Source organism: Falco cherrug, chromosome 6 (assembly GCF_023634085.1).
Source record: "Falco cherrug isolate bFalChe1 chromosome 6, bFalChe1.pri, whole genome shotgun sequence".
In the NCBI taxonomy this organism is placed as follows: Eukaryota; Metazoa; Chordata; class Aves; order Falconiformes; family Falconidae; genus Falco; species Falco cherrug.
Genome location: NC_073702.1, coordinates 62,647,906 through 62,665,365, shown reverse-complemented (window position 1 = coordinate 62,665,365; position 17,460 = coordinate 62,647,906).

Sequence of the window (17,460 nt, the reverse complement as noted above, 5' to 3'; positions counted from 1 at the left end):
ACAGAATGGTTGGGGTTTGGAAGGGACCTCTGAAGATCATCCCGTCCAACCCCCTGCTAAAGCAGGTTCTCCCAGAGCAGGTTGCACAGGATCATGTCCAGGCCGGTTTTGAATGTCTCCAGAGAAGGAGACCCCAACAGCCTCTCCAGGCAGCCTGTCCCAGGGCTCTGTCACCCTCAGGGTAAAGAAGTTTTTCCTCATATTCAGATGGAACTTTCTGTGCTACAGTTTGTGCCCATTGCCCCTTGCCCTGTCACTGGGCACCACTGGAAAGAGCCTGGCCCCATCCTCTTGACACTCGCCCTTCAGGTATTTGTACAAGTTGATAAGATCCCCTCCCAGTTTTCTCTCCAGGCTAGACAGCCCCAGCTCTCTCAGCCTTTCCCCATAAGGAAGATGCTCCAGTCCCCTCACCATCTTTGTAACCCTTCGCTGGACCCTCTCCAGTAGTTCCCTGTCTCTCTTGAACTGGGGAGCCCAGAACTGGGCACAGCACTCATAATACAACTTAGTGGACTACTCACCAGGGCAGAGTAGAAGGAGAGGATCACCTCCCTTGACCTGATGGCCACACTCCTCCTAGTGCACCCCAGGATCCCACCGGCCTTCTTGGCCACCAGGACACACTGCTGGCTCATGGGCAACTTGCTGCCCACCAGAACTCCCAGGTACTTCTCCACAGAGCTGCCTCCCAGCAGGTCAGCCCCAGCCTGGACTGGTGTGAGGGGTTATTCCTCCCCGGGTGCAGGACCTGACATTTGCCTTGGTTGATCTTCATTAGGTTCCTCCCCACCCAACTCTCCAGCCTGGCCAGCTCTGGCTGAATGGCAGCGCAGCCTTCTGGGGTGTCAGCCACTCCTCCCAGTTCTGTATCATCAGCGAACTTGCTGAGGGTACACTGTCCCTTCATCCAGGTCACTGATGAGTAAGTTGAACAGGACTGGACCTGGTACCAGCCCCTGGGGAACACCACTAGCTACAGGTCTCCAGTCAGACTCTGCACAACTCTCTGATCAGAACCCTCTGAGCTCTGCCATTCAGCCAGCTCTCAGCCCACCTCACTGTCCACTCATCTAACTCACACTTCCTGAGCTTACCTGTGAGGATGTAATGGGAGACAGTGTCAAAAGCCTGGCTGAAGTCAGGATAGACAACACCCACTGCTCTCCCCTTATCTGCCCAGGCTGTCATTCCATCACCTCTGCCATATTCCCCCAGTAATAATTTTGCTGTGTTAAAGAATTGTGATTTTATCCTGCATTATATTATACCTGGGAATGTATAATCTGATTTCTTCTGTTGACACTACTGAGGTTCCTTTCAGGTCTTTCAATATGTTTATCCCACTGAAATCTACAGGAACAATCAAATCAGTAACTGGACATCCATGTCAAGCTGGAAATTCAGAGGACATTCTGGGACTGGGTACCATTCTGAAGAATCACCTGTTCTAAATGTTAAATTTGAGCTGGGACAAACCTGCCTCTGGAACTTGTTTTCTTCTACCACAGACTGAAAAAACCAGACTAGTTACCTATCTTCTAAACATCTACCACTAGGTGAGATGACTCCTGCTTCTACGTGATGAACTATTTCTCTCCAACCCTTTTTCTCTCAGGCGAGGTGACATACCTATTGAGAGTGCTGACTGCAGTGACTGTCATTTAATACTCTCCCCATACCCTTCCCACCTTATTCTCCCTAGGAAACCACATGCTAACTCAAGACCCATACTCAAGGGCTCCAAGTTCTAAGCCCTTCTGTGAGATTAGGTCGTAAACTAGTTCCCTTATAATATTTTTTTTAAAACTTGCAAGATCCTGTTTTGGAATTAGATTCTTAAACTTTATAGCAGGTTTTAAGACTTTTTTTGACACTCTGTCTGCCTCATAAAACCTTATCCAAGCTTGGAGATGTTCAACAGCAACAGTTCAAGAAAATTTGCAGGTTGGTTTAGTGCTACTGTGATCCTATTTATAATTCCCAGCTTCAGAGCTGCTAGTATCACCCGGGCAACGTACAGGAAAGAGCAATGGCGAAGTTGCCACTATACACAAGCACAGAATTAGTCTTGCATCTCTATAGCCTGTGATCAAGACAGCAGAAAAGGAAAGCAAAGCCACTTTGTAACTTACCTGGCTCTGGTGTACCTGTGCAGATGAAACACTTTTACCAGAAGTAAACCTGAAGAATAATGCTACTGCAAAGTAGTAATTTATCTGGTACATGTTTTTCTCATTTTTGGCCCCCATTGTTTATGGAATTTTCTGTTCTATACAATTTACCTATCACAATCAGCAAACATACAATATGAAATTACTTTGCACACGTACATTAGTTCCCATCCTCTTATTGCTCATATGTACACCATGTGGCACATGCTAAGTAGGTCAGTCTAGTGACTTCAGTATGAAACTCTTCTCAAAAAGGAGGAGAAGCAGGGAGAGAAACCCCTGTATTCAGATGACACAGTCTTCAAGCTGTCTCTGTTATTCTGACAGGTGAAGGTGATGATGAATAAGACCTCCTGTGGCTCACAATATCACCATAACATCTTACTAGATGACTGAAAGTACAAAGAGATCCTTTGACTTCAAAGGGGTCAGTGTTCTTTATGAGTGAACCAATGAAGTAGGTGCCTTACCATAACAAAAACATGGGATAAGCTTTGAGCACAAACTGGACAAGATATCTAGATAATCTGGGAAAAGCTGAATGCTGTGATGTTGAAACTTCTGCATGTTTCAAGACTGCAAATAAGATGCAACAGTCTTTATAATTAGCAATCACAGTGACACCAGAACCAAGTACAAAACCAGAATGACTATTTGTTTTAAAACAACCTTGCTTAATCATCCTGTGATCGCTTAAAGAATGATGAGACCTTTTAGAAAATCATTAGCAGTGCTGTCTTGGCTAGCACCTTAATTAGACTTTATATGAACTTGGGAATTTCGGTAAAGGTGACATTTGCATCAAAGGATTTTCCCTTTTGTTTTTCAATGTATGATCATTTAAAAGAATACTGATCATTTATACTGGCATTAAGGGCTTTTCATTCTTCTCCAGGTTCCAGGTATCATTCATGCAAATTAATTCATACAGCCATTAAAAACCTTATTAATCTCTTTAATATCCAAAAGCCTAGTAACTTAATCATTTTTACCTTTTGCTATGTTATAAGGGCTTGCCAGTTTTCTTGCTATTAACCTACCAATTCTATGATTGCATTGAGGTAAAGCCAGTTCTTCGAGTTAGAAAGACAAGGGTGATACAGATAAGTTAAATGATTTCATTCTGAAATTATTGATCTTTAAGTTGAGACCTACTTGAGTTATGACATTCTTTTTTCCTTCCTTCTGTAAATGACATTTCTGTCATTGCACTTCTGATGTCAGAACTTCATATAAAATAACTGCCTTATATGAAAGGAGTTTACTTTTTAAAAGAAAATCCAGGCATTAGAATATAATGGATACACATTTCCTTCTATTTCAATGGACATAAATGTTTATTTTAATGAGAATTATGAGTATGGAAAGGAAAAAAAATGCTAGACATAGATTACATTAAGAAAAAGCCAGACACAGAAAACATCAGAAATAAAATTTTCAAATGTTTGTCATCTTAGATTTCTTCTCTGCCTTGTTTTTATCTAACACTTTAATCAGAATAACACACCACTTTGTGTATGTGAACAGCATGGCCCTGTGGGATAGAAGAGGTTATTAGCATCTTTATAAACAAGGCCTCATTTATTTAAGTGCTTAAATACAGATTTAGGAACTTTGGGCATAAAGTTTTAAAAATATTGGTTCAAATAAAACCTTGTTCTTTCATGGTAGCTCACTAGCTACGTTCTCTGAGGTATTATGGAGGCATTCTGATCCTGAGTTCATAATACTTGTGAAGTTCTGTTCTGTACAGAGGAAAGCGTTACCTGAAATACCAAAAGAAAGATATAATGTGTTATACATCTATAAACTAGTGATACACTATTCAATAGAGCATTGTATGAGCTTGAAGTAGCTACCTTTATTGCCACAGGAAGACTCATTTAAAGCGCCATCCCCTCCCCCTTTCTCAGTAGGTTTTGATAGATGAAGATTGTTTCGCAATGGTGTCTATATAAAAGGTATAGAAAGTAAATTTAACATGATGATAAACATCCTGCCAGTGACCTATGTACAGCATGTTTTTTCTGTCTTTAGGGATTAACAAGGATATTGAACCCCTACAATTTCCAGGAGGAGGCTGGTTCAATATATCCAGACATACCAACCAATTTAACACAGAAATGATGAGTGATTCAGCAGCACTACAGGACATCCCACTCATATCAAACATCAGAAAAGCAACTGAATGTATCATTGGCATAGGAAGGATAAAGCCAAAATTGTAAATGAGGCTCACCTTGCAGTCATGAAGCTATAGTATCTAAAACAGACTAAGAGCAAATAATTGTTTTTTTCATACTTACTTCAATATGGTATTGCTGCATGAATGGTGTAATGGCATTTTATTCACTGTTACACTAGCATCAATAAGAGAACAAGGCAAATAACAGCGGAAACAGTGGAGCATCAGCCTGCAAAAATAGCAGCCCAGATAATTTGACATAGGTTATCTTTTATTTATTTATTTATTTATTGCATAATCCCATTATTGTCATGTTTGAATGTTTAACCTCAAGACCTTCCTCTCTGCTCCTGTTCGCTACCTACCCTGCACCCTCTCAAGAGAGATAAACACACATCCTCAGTCATTTGGCAGCTTGAAGAATGGAGATGCAGAGACATAGCAATTTGCCAAGGGTCAAATAGGATACCTGTGGTGAAGCAAAGAATCATATCCATGTCTCCTTGGAGCCAGATTAATTGGATAAACATTGGACTAGACACCCTCTATACACATTATCCGTTTTCCATAAAGAAGTTTCAAGCAACTGATTTTCTGTGGCAGAATCATTCTAGCATAAAAACACAAAATCATTCAACACCTTACTAGGATGCCTAATAATAATACAAATAAGTATAAGGCAAAATGGATACATATACTTATTTGTATAGCTATATATATATATACACATGTACACACAAACACAGAAGATAAAGAACATGTGTTTATTCAAATAAAATAGTGTTAAATAGAGAAGTAAATAATGCTTTTGAGACATTAATCCAAATAAAGGTACATGTAAAATGAGATTTAGACCCATAACATCAGGCCAGGAAATATTAATATATTCCATATATGTTGATTTAAATCTGTATGTAACCTGAATGAAAACAAAATGCTTGAGTTTTGTTTTGGCTTGGTTTTTAATAACGAGGGAATTCATTTATTGGTGTGAGCAAAATCTCCCTCAATACAGTGGCATTAAAAAAAATAAAAATTAAATTTTGGATTCTGAGCTCCACAGTATATCAAGCTTTCAATAGGCAATAGGTTTCTCACCTTCCAACACCTATCAGAAGTTTTATGGCATATTTGATATAACTGAATGTGGCAGAGACAAATGTTTTAATTTTCAGTAATTCCAATGCTGTTAACCTGTTCAGCATAACAAAAGAGATTGCTCAAAGAGAAGCAAACAAAACAAACCTAATCAATCAATCAGAAAATAAAATAAAGGTAAAAATCTATATGTAGTAAAGGTTTCTCCAGAAATGTTGCCTAAGCCACTAAAGCAAAGTGTCATGTCTGATTAAATAAATGGCTAATGTTTTTAAGGTTTCTATTCAAAATTATTGTAAGATTGCAGTGATGTAGAGCAGGGGTCTTCAAACTATGGCCTATGGGCCGGATACAGCCCCCCAGGGTCCTCAATCTGGCCCCCAGTATTTACAGACACACACCCCTCACCGGGGGTTGGGGGGACACCAAGCAGCCGCAGATGGCTGCCTGCCACTGCACCCGCGCGCCGGCCCCCTAGTTAAAAAGTTTGAGGACCCCTGATGTAGAGGAATGAAGCTGGGTTAATTAGCATTGATAATATACAGCTGTGGGCTGGCTTCAAGGGCGGGGTTGGCTGATGTAGATAAGGTGCAGCTGTGGCTGGTTCTGTTAAGTGGTTGAGAGCCAGTGAAGGGAGCAGCCGAGGAAGAAGCAGGAGAGGAAAGAGCAGGCCCTGGATGAGTAGAGACTAGGAGAAGGCAGCAGAGGGGCTGGTATGAAAAGTGAAATGATATGAGATAGTAAAAGACTTTGTTGCAGTTTGATAGTTTTGAGAGTGCTGTGACAGTTGGTGTCCTGTGTGAGGCTCAAATTCACAACCTTCAGATTATGAGACTGAGTGTAATGAGCGATGACAGTGGTGATGGCTGTGCTGGGGGATATTTGAAGTTTTGAACAGTGATGGCAGTGCCCAACGTAGCAGAGACAGGCGGGGATAGCCTGCCATCCAGATCATGTTGAGATAGGTGGGAAGAGCCTGGGGATCTGGATCAGACACCGGTAAAGGTGAGCTATTGGGATTGAAGAGAAGGAGCCTGACTGCTGTGGAGTTAAGAGACTGAGGATAATGGGCGATAGTGGCAGAGTAAATGCCCAGATGTGGCAGCAGCCCTCAGCAGTGGCGGGTCCAGAGCAGGTCTGGCCAGACAGCGATGATGGCTGTGCTGGGGGAAGGCGCAGGAGCAGCACAGTGCCACGGGTGGTTCCCACCACTGCTTCTGCTCGGCCTGGTGGTATTCTTGCTGGTGTTTATGTGCTCATCGAAGGTGTCTCCACCCGTAGAAGAAATGGGAGACCACAAGGATGTTGAGAAGTTTTTCAGGACACAGAATGATGTGTTAGTGCTGTATTCTAGATCTGCTGCTGCAAGCTCGCTCAGGTTACTGTCCAGTGTGACCAAAGAGGTGAAAGGATGAGGTACTATAAGCTCATCAGAACCCCCTCTGAAGAAATCAAAATCCCAGATGGTAAGAAAGCAGACGAGAAGAAAGGTGATCAACCTGCAGAAGATGAAAAACCCCAGATAAAAGTGAAGAAGGAATATGAGTATGAGTTCAGGGACAAGCTGTCTGAATTGTATGAAAGGTTTATTTGTAAAAAGGCTTTAATGATTGTTAAAAACATAAGGTATGAAAAGCTTTTTAAAAAAGGGGGGGGGGGATTGTAGAATGAAGCTGGGTTAATTAGCATTGATAATATTCCGCTGTGGGTTGCTCAATGTAGATAAGGTGCAGCTGTGGCTGGTTCTGTTAAGAGGTTGAGCAGCCAATGAGGAGGGGAGGAAGAAGCAGAGAGAAGAGAATGCATGCCCTGGATGAGGAGAGACTAGGAGAAGGCAGCAGAGGGACTGGCATGAAGAGTATGCTGGTATGTGATGGTAAAAGGCCTTGCTGCAGCCGGCTAGTTTGGAGAGTGCTGTGACACAGTGAGACCATTACCTAACTAAGTCCTCTAGGTTTCTTTAATCATAGCCTAAAAATCTGATTCAGAGTCCCTTGAAACCAGTAGAAAGAAGATAACTGATTTTTTGGGGCCATAGATCTAGGTCAAGATCTTACCACTAACAGTAGTTCAATTCCACTGTTTGTCTACTATTGGTTATTCCACCTATGTTGACACACACTGACTTTTTCATAACCCATTGAAATATCTGTGCCACGACAACTATACTTCTGAAGAAAATAGGGGGAGAATGTTAACCTTTTGATTGTCATCATGGCACTAGCATTAAGCCCTTAAAATACAGAGAAACAAAAAGAAAGTCAAACTTTCTCATCAGCTTTTTTTCCTGGAATGATTCAAGAGAGAAAAATGTCACCACAGTTAATAGTGTAAAGTCTCTGAGTGGCCTGAAGCAAAAGCTCCTGTCAAAATTGCAATCACAAAAAGAAAGGGTCAGCAGAAGGACAAATGCTGTATATAGTTGTATAGCAGTTCTTTGAAAATCAAGTTCAAATATGCTGCACTTCCACTATTACACAAATAAACCCAGGAATTATTTTTTTAAAATATGGAAATAAAGAATGTCACTATGGATATGAAGTCAGTGGGACTTGAATTGAAAATCATTACACAGTAGGCAAGCTACATTACTGAATGCCCAGTTGCAGTATTGAATTTGTGATTAAACTTGAGTTAAATGGAAGAAAAAATGCTCGTGGAATTTTAAACTCCCATGGCAAGGAATTAGGTTGTTTTCCTACATTTTAATGCCAACCTACCTAATGGATTTACTGTCCTCTCTTGTGAAATTAGAGACCAGGGAGGGAATGTTTGTTTGTTTTTTTCTTGCAGAAATAAGAGAAGAATGTAGAACAAAAAGCTTCCCCTCCACAAAATTTCCAAATTCCACCTTAACTGCTTGTAAACAAACAATTTTACTAAATGGAAAATGCTGGTTTATTATAGCACTGGAAGGAAACTATGTCATTTTCGTTTCCTTCCCTCAGCCAGGCCTCAGCACTCATAAAAACACAAACCGCACCAACAGCCTCATCCTATTCACTTCTCTGGCTGATTAGGATTAGTGGGATATATATATTTCTAGAGAGAGATGTAAAATGTGGATTCTTGCTAATAGCTGGACTCAGACACTCAGTGTGCCCAGTAGCTGCCCCTGGATCCCAATCATCCTGATATGTCACACCTGAACTCCAGGGCTGAGGCTCTCCTGGGACAGCCCTGGGAGTGGACCCACCAAGGTGTCCTTCCTCTGAGTCCTTAACTACTCCAGGGCAAAAGGGGCAAGAGACGAGGAGACCTGTTCTGTGACAAATAGGCTCACCTGAGGAACAGGTCCCAACTCTTCCTCAGACTCTGTACATCTGTTAGCTGATGAAGCACTGAAAAAAGGGAAGCAATTGTATCAAGTAAGTACTTCTGCTGTTTTCTTTTTCTCTTCCAGAGAAATTTTTGAGATATATTTGGTTCAAGTGGTGGGTCAATCAGAAGCCAACTGCTGTGAAAGACTCTCAGGACCTGACTGGGTAAGGACTAATGTGAAGTTTCCTCTTTGTTTCTGTTGTTCATAGACATAAATTGAGAAAGTTTTCATAAGTATTTAATCCAAATGTTATTCTACCTCCAAAGTATTTAAATGCCAACTTCAGTTATTGATCTAAAATAAATTTCTTTTATGGGGAAGACTATTTCATGTAAAATAAATTGATAACTGGAACAGTTCAATAGATGATAAACAAAGTAATAGCCATACAATGAAAGTTAGAATATTGTGTGACACCAAGAATGTACTCATGAAAGCAAATTCTATAGAGATTTTTTTTTTTCAGTAAAGACTAAATCTGCTTTGCTGTCTGAGGCCATTTAACCCAGGGCCCCAAGCACTCCAAGAGGCTGCTGCCCCCCTTCCCTGGAGGTCTGACCACCCACATCCACAGCCAGCTCTGCTGCTGTGTTGCTGTGACATCCGACTGCTGGGAGGGAGCTGCAGAGGAGAGCTCTACCAGCAGGCCTGCTGTGTTCCTCCATCACTCAGGGGCTGTAACTCAGCCCCAGCCCTTGGTCCTTCCCTCAGCTGCACTGCAGGCACCCTGGTGCCCACCCTTTTACCCTTGATCCAGACCCTGACCTAGTGATGCAACTTCCCAGCTGGACAACAGACCTGCCTTGGCACTGTGGACTTGTGATCTGGACTCTTGGGTGGTCCCAGTGAGTGTCTGCAGACCTGCCCTGCTCCCCCAGCTTGGTTACTTACCTCCTTCAATGCTCCCACACCAGTGAAGCCACTGGCCTGCTGGCCTTGGTACCCTACACTTGCTGAAGTGCTGAGCCTTGTGCTTATGATACCAAACCAAAGTAATTGTCAAGAAAATTAAAATGATGGCATCAGAATTTTCTTTTGCTTAGAGTTTATGTGCAACCTTAACGATAACAGGGTTTTTTATGTACTAATATCTGATTACATTATATTCACAACCTGCAATTGCTCCTTTTCATGACATTCTTTCTTTGCCTAGCTACTGTATTAAATTATTTTTCCCTATAATATGAGATAAAATAATTTCAGTCTTGCTGAATGCAAACTCTCTGCATAGCATATTTGAGACACTCTTGTTACTAGAAAGTCTTAAAAGCTTTCTTTTCCTAATTAATCTTTTTCCTTCTTGTCAAACTTTCTTCTTGCATAGATGATGTGTAGAATAAATTTATATGCACAAAACTTGCCAAGCTGAAATAGCTGACTGTTCTCACAGTTCAGTGCTTTAATCTGAAACTCCATCTGAGAATCCATCATTAGATTATTCAATAGAAGGTATAAGATGGTGCAAGGATTGAAGCATATGCTCAATTTTGGCCTTTGGAAGTACTTAGTTGGAAGTCAATGGGACCATTCTTCGCCTCCAAATTTAAAAACATGCTGAAATTTTGTGTCAGAATCTAATTCATATATATGTATATTTAAATTCAAGCACACATATAGTTCTTGTCATGATTGTTTGGGTGGCATTATGTAGCTGGCCATCAAAACGGATGGGGAAGATCAAGCTGTATGAAATACAAATTTCCACTGAATTTTTTTCCGTCTATATATTTCAGTCATAAATGTGACAGGTTATTTGCATTAAAAGCACTTTATGATATTAAAATTAATATATTAAGTTTCACAATTAATTTATCCTCAGTCATACAGTGATAAACTTCACCACTATCTAAATTAACAAATCAATGCGAATAAGAGAGATCCCAGCCCAGCTCACTGGCCTGAAACACAACATCCACAGAAAGTTAACACATCAGATTTAAGAGGAAAGTACTTTCTAAAAGGGTAACAGGCATAGGTTACATGACAACACTACTAAATACTCTGTAAATGATAGATATGCTAATAGTATAAAACAGCAGTTGCAAAGATTGGGTTCCCTCAGAAACAGTCCGACTATACAGCCCCTAGAGAAGAAATTAGAATAACAATGAAATTCACAGATAGCAGTGCTGGGGTCCAAGTGTAAGAGGGAGCGTCAACCTCTTCTAGTCAAATGTACCAGAAACTTTTGGCCATAGTTGTTACCTCCAGTACCAGGAACCTTGGGATCTAATAATGTCCAGTTGTTGCATTGTGTCACATTTGGCAATCACACTGCCTCCTTACAGGTGCCAATTCTGATTGTTTTTTCCAATCTGTGGCATCAAAGTAAGATTAACTCCAGTTTCTCTGTATTGCAGAGAAATTAAATTCTTCCGTGTAAAATAACATTCTCATACTCTCTCAAAAAGACAAAGCGATAAGGACAATCTGTAACACCATATCTCCTTGTTAAAGAAATATTTATGCATTTAAAAGTCTATATGCATCTGGCAGAACCTGTCAATAACAGCAGACTGAAACAAATTAATGCAGGCAGTTTATCAACACCCCAAAGGGAAGGCTGATGACTTCTGTGGGAACAATGGGGTTTCTGTTCCATGAGTAGATCTAAAACAAAAAAAGACTGCACAAACCATCTCAGTCTAATAGTACTCTATCGATATTTGAGATCAAACTACATGTTGGATTTCAATCTGATACTAGGGCAAAGTTCAGAAGGGAGACTCCTACCTCCCTGTATTAAGGCAATGGCAAACATATCCAGTGTGATTGCCAGTGCATTCCCGCTTTTCTCCTGCCAGTAGGGGTATCGATTACAGCACACAGACAGCTCCTGTGCTGTCTGTGCTGCCTGACAGTGCACCAGACACCTTTTCTGAGAGTTATGGGTCAAGAAGGCAGTTCAATCCCTTCCAGTCCACAGAAGTGAGACCCCTGATTTTCAGCACTTCTCATAAAGTTGAGTGTCAAAGACCAGGTGCCCAGGGACTAGATCCCCAGGTGGCAGCTCCCCAGTGCCCATAAATCTAACTGTACTTTTTCATCTAACCAACCCCTTTTTTTCCCTTGCCACTGTGAACAGTGGCTGATTGAAAGTGATCAAAAGCAACCACTTCAGAGCAAAATGCTTTGTAGCAATCTACCCAAAAGTGTATAGCATCCACAGAAAATGAAGTAGGATATAGACTATTTGTATAATTTCCTTCTCCTAAAGCCCACTTTTTCCTTGCATGCTCATTCAGCCCACTTAAATCCAACATTTGGATGAGAAAAGCAGGCTTCTTTGCTACTTCTTCCAGATACTCCCTTCCATATGCTCCTATTAATCACTCCATTGTGTTTTCCCTTTTACTGGGAACTTTATGAAGCAAGGATTGGTCTTTTCTGTGTATATTCAGCCTTGACTAAGTAAATGTGTAATTCTACCCTGATCCTCAAAAATAGCATTTTCCGAGTTAACTGTCTAGCTGCTATAATCTGTCTCCAAATTTTGTACCTTGGTTCCCTATCTCATTATAATTTCATTTTCTGTTTGCGCTCCCTTTAATAGTGTCCTCTGAATTCAATATCAGTAGGAAGGATAGCATTAAACATGTAAACTAAGTTGCTTTTAGTACTAATTTAAAAGAAAAAATCCTGATTTTACAGTTATTGTCTACATGCTTATATCTAGATTGTTTCCCTTTTTGTGTAAAACTTTTAATTACGTAAGCTTCCTTAAGCAGCTATTTATTATGGAATACAATGGCAAGCTAAACCCGAAACAAATATGATTGCCCCTTCTTTGTTTGCAGGGATTGCTTTATGTCTAGCAGTTCACACTGTCAACAAGTATGATGCCAATTAAGAACAAGATGTTCTTCAGAGGCTGAATCAGTCTTACCTTATGGATTTTTCCTGTATTAGTCTTAGTGTTATGGTTTCCAGTTTCTGTTTCAGAACTCAAGGGAACATTTTGCTTTGTTTGGTATTTTTTTTTCCGGTTACAGCCCACTGGGTTATCAGCAACACTCTCTTCTATCGATTCTGACTTCTCCATTCAACTGTTGTCATTGCTGAATTTCATGTAGCCTCTAATCTTCAGTCCATATTAGGCTACTGCATTTCTAACAGCAAAAAGGACACATGTAGGGGCAAGGCAGTTCACAACATCCCTAACCTGAAACTGAGAGCTCCAGATTCCCATTTCTCCTTCCTCAGATCTACTGTTTTGCCTAGTCAGAGCAGGTACCCCTGGCCTACCATAAAACTTCCACTCATTTCACCCAGTGAACTAGATCTCTTTTTTCACATCATGTCCCCAGATTCCTCACATCTCCAGTGTACTAAGCACCTTATTCATACCTTTGCCTATTAACCTTCTAAGTACCCTAAAGCTTATGACTCACAATATTAAAATAGGGGGGCAGGGTGAGGTAAAATTATATATTTCATTTAAAACATTTAAAAAAAAAATAGATGTATGTTGAACTATCTCCATCTTCCTACTGCGACTTTGTTCAGGATCAGCTCCCCAGCAATTCACTTCTAACCTCCTGCTCACCACATTCCCCAGGATCCTGGCATTTGATGCCAAGCTCCCAGTGACAGCTGAAGCCAAGCCCACAACATTTCATAGCCCTTCTTGCAAAAAGCAAGTGTTTCTGGCAGGAATATCAAGTAGGCGCTTCTGACAAGGAACCAACACGGCCAGGACTCCAGGAGTTGAAAGAGATGATGTGTCCAAAAAAAAACCACAAACTGATCTATAGTAATTTAAAACTCATGTGAATTTGGAACATCTTAAAGGTCTCCAGACGCAACTGTACCTCATATTACATTAAAAAGTCATATAATTATGCACCGTAAAACATATTTCTTTGAAAATGATCTGGGTTTTTTTTTTTTTAGCAAAACCTTAGGTTTAGTTGCTGTTTCTTTGCGGTATTTTGTGCCAGTACTAGAAGATGTGTATGAGAAGTACTATTGGATACATCTATGTGGCTATAAATTCCTCTGAAATGTTTATCAATAACAGCTAACTCAGTTAGTGCTCTAATTTTTTTCACACCATAAAACAAACCTCTTCCTTTCCTGTTCTGGCATTTTTTATTATAAACTCAATTTCTGTTTAATAGACACTATTAAGCAAGGAAAGATTAGTCCAAAAAGCTACCCTTAAAATGTACACTCACAAATACTTTGTCCAAATCCATCCACTTTTTAAGTGATTATACCCAGAGTGGATTAGTGCCTTGCAAATATAGTGACTCAGCTGCCTTTCCTATTTCTCCACTACTCTGCATTGTTGTCACACTCCACTGTGACAGGGTCTCATCACACACATTTGGTTTAGTAAGTGAATTTCTTCAAGTAATCTTCAGTCATGCCTAAGGCTCACAGGCTCTTTGCCGTCAGCATTCCTTTGGACTGCTCTGTCAGCAGGAACTGGAAGAAAAGCTCTCGCTTATGTTTTGAATCTGGGGCACTGACTGCCTTGAAACACCAACTCGATGCTCAAATGCTGCACACTCAAAAATAGGAAATGTTAGTTTTGCTGGTTTGGCTTTTACCTTACACATACCACTTTTGCTGTGACACCTCAGAGGCACTTGAAATTAAGAGAAATATCACCAAGGAATACATTCCCTGAACTGTTGCAGTAAGAAAACAAAAAGATTAGTACTTATTTCATTATGCTAAATTACTTGCAAATTGACTTAAATATAAAAATGTTTACTGCAGCATTTAACTAGACATTTCAGTAGAGGAATTACATATATGTTTTAAAATGAATGTACAGCTAGTAGTGATTTTAACAATAAAAACATGCAGGAACTGCTTTAAGAGTTTGAAAAATAGTTTTTTAGTAGTTAAAAATATAGTATACTTCATGGGTCAGATTCCCTAATTGGAGTTGTGTCTTTTGTAATATTCATTGGCCAGAAAGCCTTCCGGACCAGGTCATGCATTTCTGAAACTACAGAAGCTGCATTGCACATATTGAGGTAAGGGAGGAGTCCCAGAACATGGAGAATTTGTTCCTGTCCTTTCTACCTGCTCTCCAGTAGTGTATGTGCCTCAAGGCAAGCAGAAGAAGAAACTGATACTAAATAAAAATAGTTTCCTGGAAACTTCAGTTGCATTTCTGTGTGCAGATCTATGACACTGAACAGAGCCTGTCTCCAGGTATTTATTCTTTTGAATCTCGCACTTCTACATAAACAAATCCATTTGCATAAAAGATTGAACTTTTTTTTCTTTATCATTTATAATTTACTGCATGTTCCTTGCTGAAATGTTCCTCTTCAAAGACAACAGCTGTATGATGACACGAACAGAAGACCATCTTAATGAGAGGTAAGCAAGGATCACTGATTAAAAAAATATCTGGCAGTTAGATTCTGTGTTGCATTTTCTACTGCTCTAATCAGTGTTTGCACTTCTGTTGACTGAATTAGGACCAAATTTCAAGAGGTGGCACTAACACAAGGAGAAACGTAGGTGGCAGTTGAATTCTGAAATTCTTTTTAATGCTTTCAAATAAGATCTTTTTAAGACAACTTTAATTCTAACTGAATAATGCAGAGCAGTTGCAGAAAGTAAATTATAAATTAATAATCACAAGTCTTCACAGAGAAAACCTGATTTTCTCTGAGTTTCATGTGGACAGAAATAGCAACGTGACCTACTTTGCTAGTCAAAAGAGTCTGAATAACAAATACTCCCAGCGAACTTCTCAGGGATGTCATATAATCTATGCATAAGTTTATTGACAGAATCTGAAAAATTGATAATGATTTGCCTTTCTTTAAAGCAAACCAATACAACACAGACACACACACCCCCCACATATATACTTGCATGTGTATGCATATTCTATATATACTTAAGTATACTAGGTATATACTTGAATATCTGTGCATATAAACTTATATGAATGTCTTACTGAATTATAATTTAGTAATGGGAAAACCTAGACTTCTTCACTGTAGCTTCTGCTTTTCTGTTTGATGAGAAGTGATGTGAGATGACTGGCAGAGAGTGGGTGAAGGCATTCAAGTACAAGATCATTTAATTCACTCCTTACAGACAGTTCCACTGTGCTAGAAAAATATGAGCTGATTCAGCTGAAACTGCAGCCACTTTCCAAATGATCTGGCATAAATTTCTTTCCAACCTCACACATACCTACACATGCTGTCCCTTCTCCTTGGAAGTCAAACTATTCGCAGGTGCCTTCTGCCTTTGCTGTCTCCTCTGTTGACCCTAGAATTACATAACTCTTGAAGAACTTAGCAGGAAGCTTTCTCCCTTTCATTATTTCTTTCTTGTGGGGTTTGGACCTTTGGGCCGGGAAAACCCTGCCTGCTCCTTTTCAGTGACCAAGCCATGTTTTATGTGCCTTGGTTGCACCCTTAGACTGGAGGTTATAAACAAGTAGAAATTCCTGGAGATAGCAGAAAATAATTCAGGTAGCATTTTTGAAAAAGCAACACTAAAAGTTTGACAGATATTGTCCTGGAGAACATTGTTAGCCACACAGGGAAATAAGTCTCTGGCAAACATTTAAAACTATTTCACTAACATAAAATTATATTAAGCTTTGGTAATTACCCTCATGATTATGTAAGAAATTATATCTTTTTTTAACAAGCAGCCAAATTTTGATCTTTTCCAGGAGGCGTATGCATTTGAATTTGAACACACTGAGAAATCAATTAGTGGCTACAAGGTTTTTATTCTAGAAAATGTATAACATTATATTAGTGACGTGAAATTATGTTCAAATATTTATGGTTGCTTTTTCCCATTTTTCAGTATTTGTAATGAATAGTATATGGGGAAACTAGGTGCTAACATTTTTGCCTGTTACAGTCACTGTTGTATTTATGTATCAGTCTTTTCAATGTGAGCCCAGACTCAACTCCACATAAGCTTATTTATAGCTGCAGAAAAGGTGTAACTGGTCTTCCATAACACTGTGCATAGAATCATTTTTAGACATTATGGTATAGCTGAAATGAGAAAACACAGAATATTTCATGTCTTTTGGAAATAATGTCAACATATTAATATGTTGTCATTCACTGATGTTTAAGCCTTATGCCTCAGAGACAACCAAGATAAATGGCCAGCACCATGTTAATCTTCAGAAAGAACTTGTTCTTCATGTCATGAAAAATTCTTTCTTTCAAGTGATGGAGTTTACCCTGTAAATTAAATCTCTAAAGTAATGGAAGAAATAACCCATGACACTGGTGGGGGAAATTAAATTAGAGTCACTAATAGCAGGTCAGCACAGTCTGAGCAGAGGTAATAGAAGTGACCACATGAATGATAAGCAAGCCTTCACTAGGCTGTGACATCTGTCTACCAGAGACTGTGACAAACATTCATCTGTGTGGCAAGCAATTCACAATTCAGACACTAGCATGTTCATATTGCAGCCCGACACTGGCAGAGTCAAAGCATGCTAGTCTTTCTCAGTGGGATGCTCTAATTCCTTAATGAAGACCATTAAGACAAGTAAAAGTCTTTGACCCCAGTCTCTCTGCTAAATCAGTCTGCCACTGCTCCAGATAATCTTTTTACTTGGTTTATTTATTTAATTAATTATAAGCATGGAAGATAATTTCTGAACTAGCAAAATTCCCATTCCTCCCAACATTGCTAGACTACAGTAATTCTACCCTGAA